This window comes from Cynara cardunculus (genome assembly GCF_001531365.2).
Source record: "Cynara cardunculus var. scolymus isolate 2C chromosome LG 6, CcrdV1, whole genome shotgun sequence".
Lineage (NCBI taxonomy): Eukaryota > Viridiplantae > Streptophyta > Magnoliopsida > Asterales > Asteraceae > Cynara > Cynara cardunculus.
Window position 1 is genome coordinate 2,302,148 of NC_037533.1, and position 8,105 is coordinate 2,310,252.

General features: G+C 31.7%; 1 pseudogene; it reads left to right on the forward strand.

The window, feature by feature from the left end:
- The first annotated feature begins 207 nt into the window (after positions 1-207).
- LOC112514745 lies at positions 208-8,102 on the forward strand (annotated as a pseudogene).
- The last annotated feature ends 3 nt before the right edge of the window (positions 8,103-8,105 follow it).

The following is an 8,105-nucleotide window of genomic DNA, read 5'->3' on the forward strand; positions in this document are numbered from 1 at the left end:
GCTCTATATTAAAACTGTCCTAAAAAACTTATTACGACATCAAAAAACGTCATATAAACTTATTACAACACCTTTAGATAGGACACTTTATTTTTTTGGTCCTAAAACTAAGTCCTATAAAGAGGTCTATTAGGACACTTAGAATTTGAGAATGTCCTAAAAAACCGATTTTGTTGTAGTGTGGGAATTTCATTGTAATTAGCGCATATGGCAAGCATAATATTTCTTGATATTCCTGTTGGTACGGGATTCTCATACGCGAGAACGACTCGTGCCACTCATTCTAATGACCTTCAACTCGCTAACCACGCCTATGAATTTATGAGAAAGGTAAAGTTTCGATATGTTCATGGACAGTGACGTACGTGTTAGATCCGACAAATTAGAATAACGCACTACAACAAAATTGAGTTTATAGAACACTCTAAATTTCTTAGCGTCCTAATAGACGTATTTATAAGACTTAGTTTATATGACCAAAAAAATAATGTGTCATATCTAAAGGTGTTGTAATAAGTTTATGTGACTTTTTTGATGTCATAATAAGTTTTTTAGGACACTTTTAATATAAAACGTCGCATTAGCATCTTTATATGACACTATTTGAAAAATTGTCTTATAAAAACAAGTGTCCTATAAAAAATGAGTTTATATGACACTTTTGATAAAGTTGCTAATGCGACACTTTGTATTAAAAATGTTCTAAAAAACTTGTTGAGACGTCCAAAAATGTCATATAAATTACAACACCTTTAGATAGAACGCTTTATATTTTGGTCGTATAAGTTAAGTCCTATAAAGCGGTCTATTGAGACGCTTAAAAATTGGGGGCGTCCTATAAACCCAGTTTTGTTGTAGTGTAGTGTTGTTCAAATTAACAAAGTTAGATGTTGTTTGTTTACCTCTTACTAGATCCATTAAGAGGAAACATTTGAATCATTAAGAGGCAACATTTGAATCATTAAGAACTGAATCTTGTTTGGCAAAAAAAAAAACTTCCTTTTAATGGTTCTAAGTATCAACTACAACAAAATCAGGTTTATAGGACACTCCCAATTTCTAAGCATCCTAATAGATCTCTTTATAAGACTTAGTTTATAGGACAAAAAAAAATAAAGCGTCCAATCTAAAGACGTATATGACGTTTTTTGACGTTGTAATAAGTTTTTTAGGACACTTTTAATATAAAGTGTCCCATTAGCAACTTTATAGGACACTATTTGAAAAATGTCTTATAAAAACAATTGTCCTATAAAAAAATGAGTTTATAGGACATTTTCTCAAAAGTGTCATATAAAGTTGCTAATGCGACACTTTGTATTAAAAATGTCCTAAAAAACTTGTTAAGACGCCCAAAAGCATCATATAAACCTATTACAACACCTTTAGATAAGACGTTTTATATTTTGGTTCAATAAATTAAGTCTTATAAAGCGGTGTATTGGGACGCTTAAAGATTATGGGTGTCCTATAAACCCAAATTTGTGTAGTGTAGTGTTGTTCAAAATAACAAAGTTAGCAAAAACTAATAAGTCGGTATGCATTTTTAAGATAATTTCTTTCTCAATGTATCCAAGAGTAATACAGGTTGATGTGTGCCTTACTGTTGAATTAAAGTAAGAGCATACTACCACTACAACAAAATCGGGTTTATAGGATACTCCCAAATTTTAAGCATCTTAATAGACCTTTTTATAGGACTTAGTTTATATAACCAAAAAATTAAAATGTCATATTTAAAGACGTTGTAATAAGTTTATATGATTTTTCTGACGTCATAATAAGTTTTTTAGGACACTTTTAATATAAAGCGTCCCATTAGCAACTTTATAAGACACTATTTGAAAAACCGTCCTATAAAACAAGTGTCCTATAAAACAATGAGCTTATAGGACACTTTCTCAAAAGTGTCATATAAAGTTGCTAATGCGACATTTTATATTAAAAATGTCCTAAAAAACTTGTTAAGACGTCCAAAAGCGTCATATAAACTTATTACAACACCTTTAGATAAAACGCTTTATATTTTGGTCCTATAAATTAAGTCATATAAAGCGGTCTATTGTGACGCTTAAAAATTGGGGGTGTCCTATAAACCCAATTTTATTATAGTGACATTGAAATTCAGATATATTGGTTTTTGTGTTTGCAAGTCTTGTTTACATATGGAAGCATTTTGTAGTGGTTAAAAAGTCATCCGGGGTTCATTTCCAACCCTTTCTACATTGGAGGAGAATCGTACTCTGGAAAACCAATCCCTGTTATTGCACAACTGATATCAAATGGTAACCCTTTTTGCTCTTTTCTTTGTTCGTATTATTAGCATACATACATCAATTAAAATGCAAACGTGGCGCCATTCGTTAATTATAACAAGAATGTGGGAACTTGAAAATTTACCATAACGTATCGTGTCGTATCATGCAATGTATGCAGGAAACGAAGTTGGCAACGAGGCTCACCTTAATATTAATATGAAGGTGTTTATTGCTATTACCTCAAATCTTATATCATGAAAAACCTGACTCATACATTACGAGCTATCGATTATATGTGCGTTATACCTAACCACAATCCTCGTTTCCAATTTTCAAATGGTCTTTTAGCACCTTTAAAACTTGGTCACTGTGATGACCAAGCCGACTATGACATAATTGAGTAGAAATAAGGCAAAAAACATTATAACATTAACAGTAAGAAGAGGACTCACTATTATAGTTTTCATCAAAATAATAAAAGCCACATTCCTGACTATCAGTCCCCACAACAGTCTTTCGATCTGTTTTGTAATGATGGAATTATATTCATGAAAACTTTAAAGAGAAAAGTGTAAAAATTGTATTAAATTATATATATAGTTTCATAAAACACTACAACAAGATTGAGTTTATAGAACACCCCTAATCTCTAAGTGTCACAATAGATCGCTTTATAGGACTTAACTTATAGGACCAAAATATAAAGCGTACTATCTAAATGTGTTGTAATAAGTTTATACGACACTTTTGGACGTCTTAACAAGTTTTTAAGGACATTTTTAATACAAAGTGTCGCATTAGCAACTTTATAGGACACTTTTGAGAAATTGTCCAATAAACTCAATTTTTTATAGGACACTTATTTTTATAGGACATATTTTCAAATAGTGTCCTATAAAGTTGATAATGGGACGTTTTATATTAAAAGTGTCTTAAAAAACTTATTACGACATCAAAAAACGTCATATAAACTTAATACAACACCATTAGATAGGACACTTTATTTTTTTGGTCCTATAAACTAAGTCCTATAAAGAGGTCTATTAGGACGCTTACAATTTGAGAGTGTCCAATGAACCCGATTTTGTTGTAGTGAAAGTTGTTGTATCTAAAATATCACTACAACAAAATTGGATTTATAGGACGCCCTCAATCTCTAAGCATCCCAATAGACCGCTTTATAGGAATTAATTTATAGGATATAAAATGTTATATCTAAATGTGTTGTAATAAGTTTATATGATGCTTTTGGGCATCTTAACAAGTTTTTTATGACATTTTTAATACAAAGTGTCGCATTACCAACTTTATAAGATACTTTTGAGAAAATGTCCAATAAACTCAATTTTTATAGGACAATTTTTCAAATAATGTTCTATAAAGTTGCTAATGAGACAATTTATATTAAAAGTGTTCTAAAAAACTTATTATGACGTCAAAAAACGTCATATAAACTTATTTCAACGCCTTTAGATAGGACATTTTAATTTTTTTGGTCCTATAAAGAGGTCTATAAACCCAATTTTGTTGTAGTGTTGGTTTTTGAAATTTTATAAGATATCATCATATCTTCTTTCACATCACTTCAATACAATAAAAAATCAACCACAAGGGTGGTGTCTGATTGGTTCGAGCTTAACTCCAAAGGTCAAAAGTACTAGGAGGTTTCAGGTTCAAATACAAGAAGGAATAAAATCCCCTTGTGGCCACGGAGGTTCAAATGCAGTGACTCCGGGCTATTTGCTAAGTGGTCGCCCTAGAATTAATCAGCTCGCATAGCGGGTTGGATATCCAGTTTAATAAAAAAAATACAATGAAAAATCTTCCATATGAAATTGTTCTTTAGTTTATTGTGTGATAGAAATGTGTTTTGTGCAACAGGGTTATGTGCTTGGTAACCCCAGGACCTTTCCAAATGAGAATAATTTTGAAATTCGTTTCGCTAATGGTATGGGACTTATTTCATATGAACTTTTGTTCTATTTCTATGACTGCTATCTCCTAGTTTTGCTTATTATTTCACTACAATAAAATCAGGTTTATAGGACACTCCCAATTTTTAAACGTCTTAATAGACCTTTTTATAAGACTTAGTTTAGAGGACCAAAAAAAATAAAATGTCTTATCTAAAGGCGTTGTAATAAGTTTATATGACATTTTTTGACGTCGTAATAAGTTTTTTAGAACACTTTTAACATAAAGCATCCCATTAGCAATTTTATAGGACACTACTTGAAAAACTGTCCTACAAAAATTGAGTTTGTAGGACACTTTCTCAAAAGTGTCCTATAAAGTTGCTAATGCAACACTTTCTATTAAAAATGTCTTAAAAAACTTGTTAAGACGCCCAAAAGCGTCATATAAACTTATTACAACACCTTTAGATAGGACGCTTTATATTTTGGTCCTATAAATTAAGTCCTATAAAGCAGTCTATTGGGATGCTTAGAGATTGGGGGCGTCATATAAACCCAATTTTGTTGTAGTGTTTTGACATCTGATTCTCTTCATTGCCCATGTCTGTATAGTCGTTGCTCGAGAGTCGTCATGGAGAGTATCGATCAGAATATATAAACGTCAACAATGTAGCATGTCGGCAAAAATCTTGAGTTATACCAACAGGTTCTTTAACTCTTTTACATTGATCTTGACAGACACAGAAAAGAAACAGAAAACTAAACCATCAACTTACTTGTAGTGCATAGATGGGATAGAAAAACCCCATATTTTGGAGCCAAATTGTAGTGCTTTTACATTGCCAATCAAACTGCCAAGTGAAATGCAATTTAAAGAGCAACAACCTCTTTCTGCATTATACTGTCGCGTAAGTTTCTGTACTCTCTAATCCTTATTATAACAAAATCGGGTTTATAGGATGCCTCTATCTCTAAATGTTTCAATAAACCGCTTTATAGAACTTAATTTATAGGACCAAAAATATAAAGCGCCTTATCTAAAGGTGTTGTAATAAATTTATATGACGTTTTTGGGCATCTTAACAAGTTTTTAGGACATTTTTAATACAAAGTGTCACATTAGCAATTTTATAAGACACTTTTGAGAAAGTGTCCTACAAACTCAATTTTTTATAAGACATTTGTTTTTAATAGGACAGTTTTTCAAATAGTGTCCTATAAAGTTGCTAATGAGATGCTTCATATTAAAAGTGTCCTAAAAACTTATTACGACGTCAAAAAACGTCATAAAAACTTATTATAACGCATTTAGATAGAACATTTTATTTATTTGGTCCTATAAACTAAGTCATATAATGAGGACTATTAGGACGCTTAGAAATTGAGAGCGTCATATAAACCCGATTTTGTTGTATTGTCACCAATCTCTTAGCGTCCCAATAAACCGCTTTATACGACTTAATTCATAGGATTAAAATAAAAAGCGTCTCATCTAAAGGTGTTGTAATAAGTTTATATGACGTTTTTCGGCGTCTTAGCAAGTTTTTTAGGATATTTTTTATACAAAGCTTCGCATTAGCAACTTTATAAGACACTTTTGAGAAAGTATCCTACAAACTCAATTTTTTATAGGACATTTGTTTTTAATATGACAATTTTTCAAATAGTGTCATTTAAAGTTGCTAATGGGACGCTTTATATTAAAAGCGTCCTAAAACACTTATTACGGCGTCAAAAAACGTCATATAAACTTATTACAACGTCTTTAGATATGACACTTTATTCTTTTGGTCTTATAAACGAAGTCCTATAATGAGGACTATTAGGACGCTTAGAAATTGAGAGTGTCATATAAACCCGATTTTGTTGTAATGTCCCTAATAGACCGCTTTATAGGACTTAATACATAGGACCAAAATAAAAAAGTGTCTCATCTAAAGGTGTTATTTATATGACACTTTTGGACGTCTTAACAAGTTTTTTAGGACATTTTTAATACGAAATGTCGCATTAGCAACTTTATAGGACACATTTGAGAAAGTGTCCTACAAACTCAATTTTTTATAGGACATTTGTTTTTAATAGGACAGTTTTTCAAATAGTATTCTATAAAGTTGTTAATTGGACGCTTTATATTAAAAGTGTCCTAAAAAACTTATTACGACGTCAAAAACGTCATAAAGAGGTCTATTAGGACACTTAGAGATTTGAGAGGGTTCTATAAACCCGATTTTGTTGTAGTGACAACTACGCTTTATGGATGCAGGATGAACTGAAAAGTCTAATCGAATATTGGGCTAATGATGCCAATGTTAGAGAAGTTCTTCATGTTCAGAAGGTATTCTTGTATATTATACTACTCCATAGAATTGCAGTGTTGCTCACAGATTCTACGATAACACAGGGAAGCATAGGGCATTGGGTAAGATGTAGTTCGGATTTACGTTTTACCAAAATACTGGAGGACGTTAGAACTTATCATCTAAACCTCAGCAAAAAGGGTTTTCGCGCTCTCGTATATAGGTCATCTTCTTTTTTTACAACATAAAATGATGTCACTACAACAAAATCGGGTTTATAGGACACTCCCAGATTCTAAGCGTCCTAATAGACCTCTTTATAGGATTTAGTTTATAGTACCAAAAAAATAGAGTGTCCTATCTAAAAGGCGTTGTAATAAGTTTATATGACCTTTTTTGACGTCGTAATAAGTTTTTTAAGACACTTTTAATATAAAGGGTCCCATTAGCAACTTTATAGGACAGTATTTGAAAAATTTTCCTAGAAAAACAAATGTCCTATAAAAAATTGAGTTTATAGGACACTTTCTCAAAAGTATCCTATAAAGTTGCAAAAGCGACACTTTGTATTAAAAATGTTCTCAAAAACTTGTTAAGACGCCTAAAAGCGTCATATAAACTTATTACAACACCTTTAGATAGAACGTTTTATATTTTGATCCTATAAAGCAGTCTATTGGGACATTCGAGATTGCGGGCGTCCTATAAACCCAATTTTGTTGTAGTAATCTGTGGTAAAAAGGTTGAAGCATGTAACTGAACTTCTATAAGTTACAACAGTGGTGATCATGATATGATTATTCCGTACCAATCAACTCAAGCACGGATAAAAGATCTCAACTACACAGTCACTGATCGATGGCGATCGTGGAAGCTTCGCGGTCAAATTGCTGGGTAATGCATGTTACAATTGGTTTCTTTTCCATGATCTAATCAAATGCATTGAAGTTGGGTTATGGTGTTTGGATAGGTATACAGAGAGTTATTCCAATATGATGACATACGCTACTGTGAAGGCAAGCAACCTACGTCTTACTACAACAAATTTGATTTTATAGGACACCCCGAATCTCTAAGCGTCCCAATAAACCACTTTTTAGGACTTAACTTATAGGACCAATATATTAAGTGTCCTATTTAAACGTGTTTGTAATAAGTTTATATGACGCTTTTTGGCGTCTTAACAAGTTTTTCAGGACATTTTTAATACAAAATGTTACATTAGCAACTCAAAAGTGTCCTATAAACTCATTTTTTTATAGAACACTTGTTTTTATAGGATATTTTTTCAAATAGTGTTCTATAAAGTTGCTAATGGGACGTTTTATAAAAGTGTCCTAAAAAACTTATTACGACGTCAAAAAACGTCTTATAAACTTATTACAACGCCTTTAGATATGACAATTTATATTTTTGGTCCTATAAATTAAGTCATATAAAAAGGTCTATTAGAACGCTTAAAAATTGAGAGTGTTCTATAAACCCAATTTTGTTGCAGCGTGTTATCATTTGAAGTGAGAATAATTGTTGTTAAGTGAAGTAGTTTTGTACGATTGCAGGGTGGTGGGCATGTTGCCCCTGAGTCTAAGCCTGAAGAAAGCTTTGCGATGCTTAAGAGGTGGATATCTTAT